The sequence below is a fragment of the Haliotis rubra genome, unplaced genomic scaffold, assembly GCF_003918875.1.
Source record: "Haliotis rubra isolate DU_JTF1 unplaced genomic scaffold, ASM391887v1 Scf405, whole genome shotgun sequence".
In the NCBI taxonomy this organism is placed as follows: domain Eukaryota; kingdom Metazoa; phylum Mollusca; class Gastropoda; order Lepetellida; family Haliotidae; genus Haliotis; species Haliotis rubra.
The window spans coordinates 855,997-872,293 of record NW_025767086.1 but is presented as its reverse complement, the minus strand read 5'-3'; the positions used below and the strand labels follow the sequence as shown (position 1 = coordinate 872,293).

General features: G+C 39.0%; 1 protein-coding gene across 2 annotated transcripts in view; it reads left to right on the top strand.

Moving 5' to 3' along the window:
* LOC124287695 (follistatin-A-like) overlaps window positions 1–16,297 on the top strand; it is a 58,723-nt gene that overhangs the window by 29,359 nt on the left and 13,067 nt on the right. The gene's annotated exons all lie outside the window — the stretch shown is intronic.

Here is a 16,297-nt window from a genome sequence, read left to right as displayed (position 1 = left end):
ATAAAGTAGACATCACGTGGGTTTCATATGCTGTAGGTATGATATAGGGTTCACGTGTTTGATAAAGTAGACATCACGTGGGTTTCATATGCTGTAGGTATGATATAGGGTTCACGTGTTTGATAAAGTAGACATCACGTGGGTTTCATATGCTGTAGGTATGATATAGGGTTCACGTGTTTGATAAAAGTAGATATCACGTGGGTTTCATATGCTGTAGGTATGATATAGGGTTCACGTGTTTGATAAAGTAGACATCACGTGGGTTTCATATGCTGTAGGTATGATATGAGGTTCACGTGTTTGATAAAGTAGACATCACGTGGGTTTCATATGCTGTAGGTATGATATAGGGTTCACGTGTTTGATAAAGTAGACATCACATGGGTTTCATATGCTGTAGGTATGATATAGGGTTCACGTGTTTGATAAAGTAGAGACATCACGTGGGTTTCATATGCTGTAGGTATGATATAGGGTTCACGTGTTTGATAAAGTAGACATCACGTGGGTTTCATATGCTATGTAGGTATGATATAGGGTTCACGTGTTTGAGCAGAATGTAGATATCACGTGGGTTTCATATGCTGTAGGTATGATATAGGGTTCACGTGTTTGATAAAGTAGACATCACGTGGGTTTCATATGCTGTAGGTATGATATAGGGTTCACGTGTTTGATAAAGTAGACATCACGTGGGTTTCATATGCTGTAGGTATGATATAGGGTTCACGTGTTTGATAAAGTAGACATCACGTGGGTTTCATATGCTGTAGGTATGATATAGGGTTCACGTGTTTGATAAAGTAGATATCACGTGGGTTTCATATGCTGTAGGTATGATATAGGGTTCACGTGTTTGATAAAGTAGACATCACGTGGGTTTTCATATGCTGTAGGTATGATATAGGGTTCACGTGTTTGATAAAGTAGATATCACGTGGGTTTCATATGCTGTAGGTATGATATAGGGTTCACGTGTTTGATAAAGTAGACATCACGTGGGTTTCATATGCTGTAGGTATGATATAGGGTTCACGTGTTTGATAAAGTAGACATCACGTGGGTTTCATATGCTGTAGGTATGATATAGGGTTCACGTGTTTGATAAAGTAGATATCACGTGGGTTTCATATGCTGTAGGTATGATATAGGTTCACGTGTTTGATAAAGTAGACATCACGTGGGTTTCATATGCTGTAGGTATGATATAGGGTTCACGTGTTTGATAAAGTAGATATCACGTGGGTTTCATATGCTGTAGGTATGATATAGGGTTCACGTGTTTGATAAAGTAGACATCACGTGGGTTTCATATGCTGTAGGTATGATATAGGGTTCACGTGTTTGATAAAGTAGATATCACGTGGGTTTCATATGCTGTAGGTATGATATAGGGTTCACGTGTTTGATAAAGTAGACATCACGTGGGTTTCATATGCTGTAGGTATGATATAGGGTTCACGTGTTTGATAAAGTAGACATCACGTGGGTTTCATATGCTGTAGGTATGATATAGGGTTCACGTGTTTGATAAAGTAGACATCACGTGGGTTTCATATGCTGTAGGTATGATATAGGGTTCACGTGTTTGATAAAGTAGACATCACGTGGGTTTCATATGCTGTAGGTATGATATAGGGTTCACGTGTTTGATAAAGTAGACATCACGTGGGTTTCATATGCTGTAGGTATGATATAGGTTCACGTGTTTGATAAAGTAGACATCACGTGGGTTTCATATGCTGTAGGTATGATATAGGGTTCACGTGTTTGATAAAGTAGACATCACGTGGGTTTCATATGCTGTAGGTATGATATAGGGTTCACGTGTTTGATAAAGTAGACATCACGTGGGTTTCATATGCTGTAGGTATGATATAGGGTTCACGTGTTTGATAAAGTAGACATCACGTGGGTTTCATATGCTGTATAGGTATGATATAGGGTTCACGTGTTTGATAAAGTAGATATCACGTGGGTTTCATATGCTGTAGGTATGATATAGGGTTCACGTGTTTGATAAAGTAGACATCACATGGGTTTCATATGCTGTAGGTATGATATATAGGGTTCACGTGTTTGATAAAGTAGATATCACGTGGGTTTCATATGCTGTAGGTATGATAGGGTTCACGTGTTTGATAAAGTAGACATCACGTGGGTTTCATATGCTGTAGGTATGATATAGGGTTCACGTGTTTGATAAAGTAGACATCACGTGGGTTTCATATGCTGTAGGTATGATATAGGGTTCACGTGTTTGATAAAGTAGACATCACGTGGGTTTCATATGCTGTAGGTATGATATAGGGTTCACGTGTTTGATAAAGTAGACATCACGTGGGTTTCATATGCTGTAGGTATGATATAGGGTTCACGTGTTTGATAAAGTAGACATCACGTGGGTTTCATATGCTGTAGGTATGATATAGGGTTCACGTGTTTGATAAAGTAGACATCACGTGGGTTTCATATGCTGTAGGTATGATATAGGGTTCACGTGTTTGATAAAGTAGACATCACGTGGGTTTCATATGCTGTAGGTATGATATAGGGTTCACGTGTTTGATAAAGTAGACATCACGTGGGTTTCATATGCTGTAGGTATGATATAGGGTTCACGTGTTTGATAAAGTAGACATCACGTGGGTTTCATATGCTGTAGGTATGATATAGGGTTCACGTGTTTGATAAAAAGTAGACATCACGTGGGTTTCATATGCTGTAGGTATGATATAGGGTTCACGTGTTTGATAAAGTAGACATCACGTGGGTTTCATATGCTGTAGGTATGATATAGGGTTCACGTGTTTGATAAAGTAGACATCACGTGGGTTTCATATGCTGTAGGTATGATATAGGGTTCACGTGTTTGATAAAGTAGACATCACGTGGGTTTCATATGCTGTAGGTATGATATAGGGTTCACGTGTTTGATAAAGTAGATATCACGTGGGTTTCATATGCTGTAGGTATGATATAGGGTTCACGTGTTTGATAAAGTAGACATCACGTGGGTTTCATATGCTGTAGGTATGATATAGGGTTCACGTGTTTGATAAAGTAGATATCACGTGGGTTTCATATGCTGTAGGTATGATATAGGGTTCACGTGTTTGATAAAGTAGACATCACGTGGGGTTTCATATGCTGTAGGTATGATATAGGGTTCACGTGTTTGATAAAGTAGATATCACGTGGGTTTCATATGCTGTAGGTATGATATAGGGTTCACGTGTTTGATAAAGTAGACATCACGTGGGTTTCATATGCTGTAGGTATGATATAGGGTTCACGTGTTTGATAAAGTAGACATCACGTGGGTTTCATATGCTGTAGGTATGATATAGGGTTCACGTGTTTGATAAAAGTAGACATCACGTGGGTTTCATATGCTGTAGGTATGATATAGGGTTCACGTGTTTGATAAAGTAGACATCACGTGGGTTTCATATGCTGTAGGTATGATATAGGGTTCACGTGTTTGATAAAGTAGATATCACGTGGGTTTCATATGCTGTAGGTATGATATAGGGTTCACGTGTTTGATAAAAGTAGACATCACGTGGGTTTCATATGCTGTAGGTATGATATAGGTTCACGTGTTTGATAAAGTAGACATCACGTGGGTTTCATATGTAGGTATGATGTAGGTATGATATAGGGTTCACGTGTTTGATAAAGTAGACATCACGTGGGTTTCATATGCTGTAGGTATGATATAGGGTTCACGTGTTTGATAAAAGTAGACATCACGTGGGTTTCATATGCTGTAGGTATGATATAGGGTTCACGTGTTTGATAAAGTAGACATCACGTGGGTTTCATATGCTGTAGGTATGATATAGGGTTCACGTGTTTGATAAAAGCAGACATCACGTGGGTTTCATATGCTGTAGGTATGATATAGGGTTCACGTGTTTGATAAAGTAGACATCACGTGGGTTTCATATGCTGTAGGTATGATATAGGGTTCACGTGTTTGATAAAGTAGACATCACGTGGGTTTCATATGCTGTAGGTATGATATAGGGTTCACGTGTTTGATAAAGTAGACATCACGTGGGTTTCATATGCTGTAGGTATGATATAGGGTTCACGTGTTTGATAAAGTAGACATCACGTGGGTTTCATATGTTGTAGGTATGATATAGGGTTCACGTGTTTGATAAAGTAGACATCACATGGGTTTCATATGCTGTAGGTATGATATAGGTTCACGTGTTTGATAAGGTAGATATCACGCGAGTTTCATATGCTGTAGGTATGATATAGGTTCACGTGTTTGATAAAGTAGACATCACGTGGGTTTCATATGCTGTAGGTATGATATAGGTTCACGTGTTTGATAAAGTAGATATCACATGGGTTTCATATGCTGTAGGTATGATATAGGGTTCACGTGTTTGATAAAGTAGACATCACGTGGGTTTCATATGCTGTAGGTATGATATAGGGTTCACGTGTTTGATAAAGTAGACATCACGTGGGTTTCATATGCTGTAGGTATGATATAGGGTTCACGTGTTTGATAAAGTAGACATCACGTGGGTTTCATATGCTGTAGGTATGATATAGGGTTCACGTGTTTGATAAAGTAGACATCACGGGGGTCATATGCTGTAGGTATGATATAGGGTTCACGTGTTTGATAAAGTAGACATCACGTGGGTTTCATATGCTGTAGGTATGATATAGGGTTCACGTGTTTGATAAAGTAGACATCACGTGGGTTTCATATGCTGTAGGTATGATATAGGGTTCACGTGTTTGATAAAGTAGACATCACGTGGGTTTCATATGCTGTAGGTATGATATAGGGTTCACGTGTTTGATAAAGTAGACATCACGTGGGTTTCATATGCTGTAGGTATGATATAGGGTTCACGTGTTTGATAAAGTAGACATCACGTGGGTTTCATATGCTGTAGGTATGATATAGGGTTCACGTGTTTGATAAAGTAGATATCACGTGGGTTTCATATGCTGTAGGTATGATATAGGGTTCACGTGTTTGATAAAGTAGACATCACGTGGGTTTCATATGCTGTAGGTATGATATAGGGTTCACGTGTTTGATAAAGTAGACATCACGTGGGTTTCATATGCTGTAGGTATGATATAGGGTTCACGTGTTTGATAAAGTAGACATCACGTGGGTTTCATATGCTGTAGGTATGATATAGGGTTCACGTGTTTGATAAAGCAGATATCACGTGGGTTTCATATGCTGTAGGTAGGATATAGGTTCACATGTTTGATAAAGTAGATATCACGTGGGTTTCATATGCTGTAGGTATGATAGAGGGTTCACGTGTTTGATAAAGTAGACATCACGTGGGTTTCATATGCTGTAGGTATGATATAGGGTTCACGTGTTTGATAAAGTAGACATCACGTGGGTTTCATATGCTGTAGGTATGATATAGGGTTCACGTGTTTGATAAAGTAGACATCACGTGGGTTTCATATGCTGTAGGTATGATATAGGGTTCACGTGTTTGATAAAGTAGACATCACGTGGGTTTCATATGCTGTAGGTATGATATAGGGTTCACGTGTTTGATAAAGTAGACATCACGTGGGTTTCATATGCTGTAGGTATGATATAGGGTTCACGTGTTTGATAAAGTAGATATCACGTGGGTTTCATATGCTGTAGGTATGATATAGGGTTCACGTGTTTGATAAAGTAGATATCACGTGGGTTTCATATGCTGTAGGTATGATATAGGGTTCACGTGTTTGATAAAGTAGACATCACGTGGGTTTCATATGCTGTAGGTATGATATAGGGTTCACGTGTTTGATAAAGTAGACATCACGTGGGTTTCATATGCTGTAGGTATGATATAGGGTTCACGTGTTTGATAAAGTAGACATCACGTGGGTTTCATATGCTGTAGGTATGATATAGGGTTCACGTGTTTGATAAAGTAGACATCACGTGGGTTTCATATGCTGTAGGTATGATATAGGGTTCACGTGTTTGATAAAGTAGACATCACGTGGGTTTCATATGCTGTAGGTATGATATAGGGTTCACGTGTTTGATAAAGTAGACATCACGTGGGTTTCATATGCTGTAGGTATGATATAGGTTCACGTGTTTGATAAAGTAGACATCACGTGGGTTTCATATGCTGTAGGTATGATATAGGGTTCACGTGTTTGATAAAGTAGACATCACGTGGGTTTCATATGCTGTAGGTATGATATAGGGTTCACGTGTTTGATAAAGTAGACATCACGTGGGTTTCATATGCTGTAGGTATGATATAGGGTTCACGTGTTTGATAAAGTAGACATCACGTGGGTTTCATATGCTGTAGGTATGATATAGGGTTCACGTGTTTGATAAAGTAGACATCACGTGGGTTTCATATGCTGTAGGTATGATATAGGGTTCACGTGTTTGATAAAGTAGACATCACGTGGTTTCATATGCTGTAGGTATGATATAGGGTTCACGTGTTTGATAAAGTAGACATCACGTGGGTTTCATATGCTGTAGGTAGGATATAGGGTTCACGTGTTTGATAAAGTAGACATCACGTGGGTCATTCATATGTTGTAGGTATGATATAGCGTTCACGTGTTTGATAAAGTAGACATCACGTGGGTTTCATATGTTGTAGGTATGATATAGGGTTCACGTGTTTGATAAAGTAGACATCACGTGGGTTTCATATGCTGTAGGTTATGATATAGGGTTCACGTGTTTGATAAAGTAGATATCACGTGGGTTTCATATGCTGTAGGTATAGGGTTGATATAATGTAGGCTGATACGTGTTTGATAAAGTAGACATCACGTGGGTTTCATATGCTGTAGGTATGATATAGGGTTCACGTGTTTGATAAAGCAGATATCACGTGGGTTTCATATGCTGTAGGTATGATATAGGGTTCACGTGTTTGATAAAGTAGACATCACGTGGGTTTCATATGCTGTAGGTAGGATATAGGGTTCACGTGTTTGATAAAGTAGATATCACGTGGGTTTCATATGCTGTAGGTATGATATAGGGTTCACGTGTTTGATAAAGTAGACATCACGTGGGTTTCATATGCTGTAGGTAGGATATAGGTTCACGTGTTTGATAAAGTAGACATCACGTGGGTTTCATATGCTGTAGGTATGATATAGGGTTCACGTGTTTGATAAAGTAGACATCACGTGGGTTTCATATGCTGTAGGTATGATATAGGGTTCACGTGTTTGATAAAGTAGACATCACATGGGTTTCATATGCTGTAGGTATGATATAGGGTTCACGTGTTTGATAAAGTAGACATCACGTGGGTTTCATATGCTGTAGGTAGGATATACGGTTCACGTGTTTGATAAAGTAGACATCACGTGGGTTTCATATGCTGTAGGTATGATATAGGGTTCACGTGTTTGATAAAGTAGACATCACGTGGGTTTCATATGCTGTAGGTATGATATAGGGTTCACGTGTTTGATAAAGTAGACATCACGTGGGTTTCATATGCTGTAGGTATGATATAGGGTTCACGTGTTTGATAAAGTAGACATCACGTGGGTTTCATATGCTGTAGGTATGATATAGGGTTCACGTGTTTGATAAAGTAGATATCACGTGGTTTCATATGCTGTAGGTATGATATAGGGTTCACGTGTTTGATAAAGTAGACATCACGTGGGTTTCATATGCTGTAGGTATGATATAGGGTTCACGTGTTTGATAAAGTAGACATCACGTGGGTTTCATATGCTGTAGGTATGATATAGGGTTCACGTGTTTGATAAAGTAGACATCACGTGGGTTTCATATGCTGTAGGTATGATATAGGGTTCACGTGTTTGATAAAGTAGACATCACGTGGGTTTCATATGCTGTAGGTAGGATATAGGGTTCACGTGTTTGATAAAGTAGACATCACGTGGGTTTCATATGCTGTAGGTATGATATAGGGTTCACGTGTTTGATAAAGTAGATATCACGTGGGTTTCATATGTTGTAGGTATGATATAGGGTTCACGTGTTTGATAAAGTAGACATCACGTGGGTTTCATATGCTGTAGGTAGGATATAGGGTTCACGTGTTTGATAAAGTAGACATCACGTGGGTTTCATATGCTGTAGGTATGATATAGGGTTCACGTGTTTGATAAAGTAGACATCACGTGGGTTTCATATGCTGTAGGTATGATATAGGGTTCACGTGTTTGATAAAGTAGACATCACGTGAGGGTTTCATATGCTGTAGGTAGGTATGATATAGCGTTCACGTGTTTGATAAAAGTAGACATCACGTGGGTTTCATATGCTGTAGGTATGATATAGCGTTCACGTGTTTGATAAAGTAGACATCACGTGGGTTTCATATGCTGTAGGTATGATATAGGGTTCACGTGTTTGATAAAGTAGACATCACGTGGGTTTCATATGCTGTAGGTATGATATAGGGTTCACGTGTTTGATAAAGTAGACATCACGTGGGTTTCATATGCTGTAGGTATGATATACGGTTCACGTGTTTGATAATGTAGATATCACGTGGGTTTCATATGCTGTAGGTATGATATAGGGTTCACGTGTTTGATAAAGTAGACATCACGTGGGTTTCATATGCTGTAGGTATGATATAGGGTTCACGTGTTTGATAAAGTAGATATCACGTGGGTTTCATATGCTGTAGGTATGATATAGGGTTCACGTGTTTGATAAAGTAGACATCACGTGGGTTTCATATGCTGTAGGTATGATATAGGGTTCACGTGTTTGATAAAGTAGACATCACGTGGGTTTCATATGCTGTAGGTATGATATAGGGTTCACGTGTTTGATAAAGTAGACATCACGTGGGTTTCATATGCTGTAGGTATGATATAGGGTTCACGTGTTTGATAAAGTAGATATCACGTGGGTTTCATATGCTGTAGGTATGATATAGGGTTCACGTGTTTGATAAAGTAGATATCACGTGGGTTTCATATGCTGTAGGTATGATATAGGGTTCACGTGTTTGATAAAGTAGACATCACGTGGGTTTCATATGCTGTAGGTAGGATATAGGGTTCACGTGTTTGATAAAGTAGACATCACGTGGGTTTCATATGCTGTAGGTATGATATAGGGTTCACGTGTTTGATAAAGTAGACATCACGTGGGTTTCATATGCTGTAGGTAGGATATAGGGTTCACGTGTTTGATAAAGTAGACATCACGTGGTTTCATATGCTGTAGGTATGATATAGGGTTCACGTGTTTGATAAAGTAGACATCACGTGGGTTTCATATGCTGTAGGTACGATAGAGGGTTCACGTGTTTGATAAAGTAGACATCACGTGGGTTTCATATGCTGTAGGTAGGATATAGCGTTCACGTGTTTGATAAAGTAGACATCACGTGGGTTTCATATGTTGTAGGTATGATATAGCGTTCACGTGTTTGATAAAGTAGACATCACGTGGGTTTCATATGTTGTAGGTATGATATAGGGTTTAGGTGTTTGATAAAGTAGACATCACGTGGGTTTCATATGCTGTAGGTTAGATATAGGGTTCACGTGTTTGATAATGGAGATATCACGTGGGTTTCATATGCTGTAGGTAGGATATACGGTTGACGTGTTTGATAAAGCAGATATCACGTGGGTTTCACATGTTGTAGGTATGATATAGGGTTCACGTGTTTGATAAAGTAGGTATCACGTGGGTTTCATATGCAGGAGGTAGGATATAGCATTCACGTGTTTGATAAAGTAGATATCACGTGGGTTTCATATGCTGTAGGTATGATATAGGGTTCACGTGTTTGATAAAGTAGATATCACGTGGGTTTCATATGCTGTAGGTATGATATAGGTTCACGTGTTTGATAAAGTAGATATCACGTGGGTTTCATATGCTGTAGGTATGATATAGGGTTCACGTGTTTGATAAAGTAGACATCACGTGGGTTTCATATGCTGTAGGTATGATATAGGGTTCACGTGTTTGATAAAGTAGACATCACATGGGTTTCATATGCTGTAGGTATGATATAGGGTTCACGTGTTTGATAAAGTAGACATCACGTGGGTTTCATATGCTGTAGGTAGGATATACGGTTCACGTGTTTGATAAAGTAGACATCACGTGGGTTTCATATGTTGTAGGTATGATATAGCGTTCACGTGTTTGATAAAGTAGACATCACGTGGGTTTCATATGCTGTAGGTAGGATATAGGGTTCACGTGTTTGATAAAGTAGACATCACGCGGGTTTCATATGCTGTAAGTATGATATAGGGTTCACGTGTTTGATAAAGTAGACATCACTCGGTTTCATATGCTGTAGGTATGATATAGGGTTCACGTGTTTGATAATGTAGATATCACGTGGATTTCATATGCTGTAGGTATGATATAGGGTTCACGTGTTTGATAAAGTAGACATCACGTGGGTTTCATATGCTGTAGGTAGGATATAGGTTCACGTGTTTGATAAAGTAGACATCACGTGGGTTTCATATGCCGTAGGTATGATATAGGGTTCACGTGTTTGATAAAGTAGACATCACGTTGGTTTCATATGCTGTAGGTATGATATAGGTTTCACGTGTTTGATAAAGTAGACATCACGTGGGTTTCATATGTTGTAGGTAGGATATAGGGTTCACGTGTTTGATAAAGTAGACATCACGTGGGTTTCATATGCTGTAGGTACGATAGAGGGTTCACGTGTTTGATAAAGTAGACTTCACGTGGGTTTCATATGCTGTAGGTAGGATATAGGTTCACGTGTTTGATAAAGTAGACATCAAGTGGGTTTCATATGCTGTAGGTATGATATAGGGTTCACGTGTTTGATAATGTAGATATCACGTGGGTTTCATATGTTGTAGGTATGATATAGGGTTCACGTGTTTGATAAAGTAGACATCACATGGGTTTCATATGCTGTAGGTAGGATATAGGGTTCACGTGTTTGATAAAGTAGATATCACGTGGGTTTCATTTGCTGTATGTATGGTATAGGGTCACGTGTTTGATAAAGTAGACATCACGTGGGTTTCATATGCTGTAGGTATGATATAGGGTTCACGTGTTTGATAAAGTAGACATCACGTGGGTTTCATATGCTGTAGGTAGGATATACGGTTCACGTGTTTGATAAAGTAGACATCACGAGGGTTTTATATGCTGTAGGTATGATATAGGGTTCACGTGTTTGATAAAGTAGACATCACGTCGGTTTCATATGCTGTAGGTACGATAGAGGGTTCACGTGTTTGATAAAGTAGACATCACGTAGGTTTCATATGCTGTAGGTAGGATATAGCGTTCACGTGTTTTATAAAGTAGACATCACGTGGGTTTCATATGTTGTAGGTATGATATAGCGTTCACGTGTTTGATAATGTAGACATCACGTGGGTTTCATATGTTGTAGGTATGATATAGGGTTCACGTGTTTGATAAAGTAGACATCACGTGGGTTTCATATGCTGTAGGTAGGATATAGGTTCACGTGTTTGATAAAGTAGACATCAAGTGGGTTTCATATGCTGTAGGTATGATATAGGGTTCACGTGTTTGATAATGTAGATATCACGTTGGTTTCATATGTTGTAGGTATGATATAGGGTTCACGTGTTTGATAAAGTAGACATCACATGGGTTTCATATGCTGTAGGTAGGATATAGGTTCACGTGTTTGATAAAGTAGATATCACGTGGGTTTCATATGCTGTAGGTATGATATAGGGTTCACGTGTTTGATAAAGTAGACATCATGTTGGTTTCATATGCTGTAGGTATGATATAGGGTTCACGTGTTTGATAAAGTAGACATCACGTGGGTTTCATATGCTGTAGGTATGATATAGGGTTCACGTGTTTGATAAAGTAGACTTCACGTGGGTTTCATATGCTGTAGGTAGGATATACGGGTCACGTGTTTGATAAAGTAGACATCACGAGGGTTTTATATGCTGTAGGTATGATATAGGGTTCACGTGTTTGATAAAGTAGACATCACGTCGGTTTCATATGCTGTAGGTACGATAGAGGGTTCACGTGTTTGATAAAGTAGACATCACGTAGGTTTCATATGCTGTAGGTAGGATATAGGGTTCACGTGTTTGATAAAGTAGACATCACGTGGGTTTCATATGCTGTAGGTATGATATAGGGTTCACGTGTTTGATAATGTAGATATCACGTGGGTTTCATATGTTGTAGGTATGATATAGGGTTCACGTGTTTGATAAAGTAGACATCACATGGGTTTCATATGTTGTAGGTAGGATATAGGTTCACGTGTTTGATAAAGTAGATATCACGTGGGTTTCATTTGCTGTATGTATGATATAGGGTCACGTGTTTGATAAAGTAGACATCATGTTGGTTTCATATGCTGTAGGTAGGATATAGGATTCACGTGTTTGATAAAGTAGACATCACGTGGGTTTCATATGCAGTAGGTACGATATAGGGTTCACGTGTTTGATAAAGTAGACTTCACGTGGGTTTCATATGCTGTAGGTATGATATAGGGTTCACGTGTTTGATAAAGTAGACATCACGAGGGTTTCATATGCTGTAGGTATGATATAGGGTTCACGTGTTTGATAAAGTAGACATCACGTCGGTTTCATATGCTGTAGGTATGATATAGGGTTCACGTGTTTGATAAAGTAGACATCACGTGGGTTTCATATGCTGTAGGTAGGATATAGCGTTCACGTGTTTGATAAAGTAGACATCACGTGGGTTTCATATGTTGTAGGTATGATATAGCGTTCACGTGTTTGATAAAGTAGACATCACGTGGGTTTCATATGTTGTAGGTATGATATAGGGTTCACGTGTTTGATAAAGTAGACATCACGTGGGTTTCATATGCTGTAGGTATGATATAGGGTTCACGTGTTTGATAAAGTAGACATCAAGTGGGTTTCATATGCTGTAGGTATGATATAGGGTTCACGTGTTTGATAATGTAGATATCACGTTGGTTTCATATGTTGTAGGTATGATATAGGGTTCACGTGTTTGATAAAGTAGACATCACATGGGTTTCATATGCTGTAGGTAGGATATAGGTTCACGTGTTTGATAAAGTAGATATCACGTGGGTTTCATTTGCTGTATGTATGATATAGGGTCACGTGTTTGATAAAGTAGACATCACGTTGGTTTCATATGCTGTAGGTAGGATATAGGATTCACGTGTTTGATAAAGTAGACATCACGTGGGTTTCATATGCTGTAGGTACGATATAGGGTTCACGTGTTTGATAAAGTAGACTTCACGTGGGTTTCATATGCTGTAGGTAGGATATACGGTTCACGTGTTTGATAAAGTAGACATCACGAGGGTTTTATATGCTGTAGGTATGATATAGGGTTCACGTGTTTGATAAAGTAGACATCACGTCGGTTTCATATGCTGTAGGTACGATAGAGGGTTCACGTGTTTGATAAAGTAGACATCACGTGGGTTTCATATGCTGTAGGTAGGATATAGCGTTCACGTGTTTGATAAAGTAGACATCACGTGGGTTTCATATGCTGTAGGTATGATATAGCGTTCACGTGTTTGATAAAGTAGACATCACGTGGGTTTCATATGCTGTAGGTATGATATAGGGTTCAGGTGTTTGATAAAGTAGACATCACGTGGGTTTCATATGCTGTAGGTAGGATATAGGTTCACGTGTTTGATAAAGTAGACATCACGTGGGTTTCATATGCTGTAGGTATGATATAGGGTTCACGTGTTTGATAAAGTAGATATCACGTGGGTTTCATATGTTGTAGGTATGATATAGGGTTCACGTGTTTGATAAAGTAGACATCACATGGGTTTCATATGCTGTAGGTATGATATAGGTTCACGTGTTTGATAAAGTAGATATCACGTGGGTTTCATATGCTGTAGGTATGATATAGGGTTCACGTGTTTGATAAAGTAGACATCACGTTGGTTTCATATGCTGTAGGTAGGATATAGGGTTCACGTGTTTGATAAAGTAGACATCACGTGGGTTTCATATGCTGTAGGTATGATATAGGGTTCACGTGTTTGATAAAGTAGACATCACGTGGGTTTCATATGCTGTAGGTATGATATAGGGTTCACGTGTTTGATAAAAGTAGACATCACGTGGGTTTCATATGCTGTAGGTATGATATAGGGTTCACGTGTTTGATAAAGTAGACATCACGTGGGTTTCATATGCTGTAGGTATGATATAGCGTTCACGTGTTTGATAAAGTAGACATCACGTGGGTTTCATATGCTGTAGGTATGATATAGCGTTCACGTGTTTGATAAAGTAGACATCACGTGGGTTTCATATGCTGTAGGTATGATATAGGGTTTACGTGTTTGATAAAGTAGACATCACGTGGGTTTCATATGCTGTAGGTATGATATAGGGTTCACGTGTTTGATAATGGAGATATCACGTGGGTTTCATATGCTGTAGGTAGGATATACGGTTGACGTGTTTGATAAAGCAGATATCACGTGGGTTTCACATGTTGTAGGTATGATATAGGGTTCACGTGTTTGATAAAGTAGACATCACGTGGGTTTCATATGCTGTAGGTAGGATATAGGGTTCACGTGTTTGATAAAGTAGGTATCACGTGGGTTTCATATGCAGCAGGTAGGATATAGCATTCACGTGTTTGATAAAGTAGATATCACGTGGGTTTCATATGCTGTAGGTATGATATAGGGTTCACGTGTTTGATAAAGTAGATATCACGTGGGTTTCATATGCTGTAGGTAGGATATAGGGTTCACATGTTTGATAAAGTAGATATCACGTGGGTTTCATATGCTGTAGGTATGATATAGGGTTCACGTGTTTGATAAAGTAGACATCACGTGGGTTTCATATGCTGTAGGTATGATATAGGGTTCACGTGTTTGATAAAGTAGACATCACATGGGTTTCATATGCTGTAGGTACGATATAGGGTTCACGTGTTTGATAAAGTAGACTTCACGTGGGTTTCATATGCTGTAGGTATGATATACGGTTCACGTGTTTGATAAAGTAGACATCACGTGGGTTTCATATGTTGTAGGTATGATATAGCGTTCACGTGTTTGATAAAGTAGACATCACATGGGTTTCATATGCTGTAGGTAGGATATACGGTTCACGTGTTTGATAAAGGAGACATCATGTGGGTTTCATATGCTGTAGGTATGATATAGCGTTCAAGTGTTTGATAAAGTAGACATCACGTGGGTTTCACATGCTGTAGGAATGATATAGGGTTCACGTGTTTGATAAAGTAGACATCACTAGAGTTTCATATGCTGTATGTTTGATATAGGGTTCACGTGTTTGATAAAGTAGACATCACGTGGGTTTCATATGCTGTAGGTACGATATAGGTTCACGTGTTTGATGAAGTAGATATCACATGGGTTTCATATGCTGTAGGTATGATATAGGGTTCACGTGTTTGATAAAGTAGACATCACATGGGTTTCATATGCTGTAGGTATGATATAGGGTTCACGTGTTTGATAAAGTAGACATCACGTTGGTTTCATATGCTGTAGGTATGATATAGGGTTCACGTGTTTGATAAAGTAGACATCACTCGGTTTCATATGCTGTAGGTATGATATAGGGTTCACGTGTTTGATAATGTAGATATCACGTTGGTTCCATATGCTGTAGGTATGATATAGGGTTCACGTGTTTGATAAAGTAGGGGGCGGTGGGGTAGCCTAGTTGTTAAGTGGATTCATCCGCTTGTCACGCTGAAGACCCGTGTTCGATTCCCCACATGGGTACAATGTGTGAAGCCCATTTCTCGTGTCCCCTGCGATGATATTGCTCGAATATTGCTAAAAGCGTCGTAAAGACGTACTCACTCAATTGATAAAGAAGATATTGCGTGGAATTCCGGCGTTGGTGGAAACAGAAGGTAAAATGTTGAGAAAGAGGGTTCGCATTGGGTTCGCATGTTGGAAATTGCAGATATCACGTAGGGCCTACCGTTAGCTAAAGTTGATATAAGGTTCACGTGATAGAAACACAAGACATCACTTGATTTCACGTTTGACATAGTAGGTATCACGTGTTTATCATGGTTCATATTGTGCAGGTTTATTTCAGTAGGTCTGTTTACGTCACACTTGGTTGATTATACACAGGGAAAAAAGTATCACAACACACAATCATTTCCTAATATCAGTTTATTACTTACCATCTTGTAATGCCGCAGTGTTATTTATTGTGTAACAATGTTCTCAGTGGATATTCAGTGGTGTGCTGTATTTAGACCTCTACCAGATTTAGA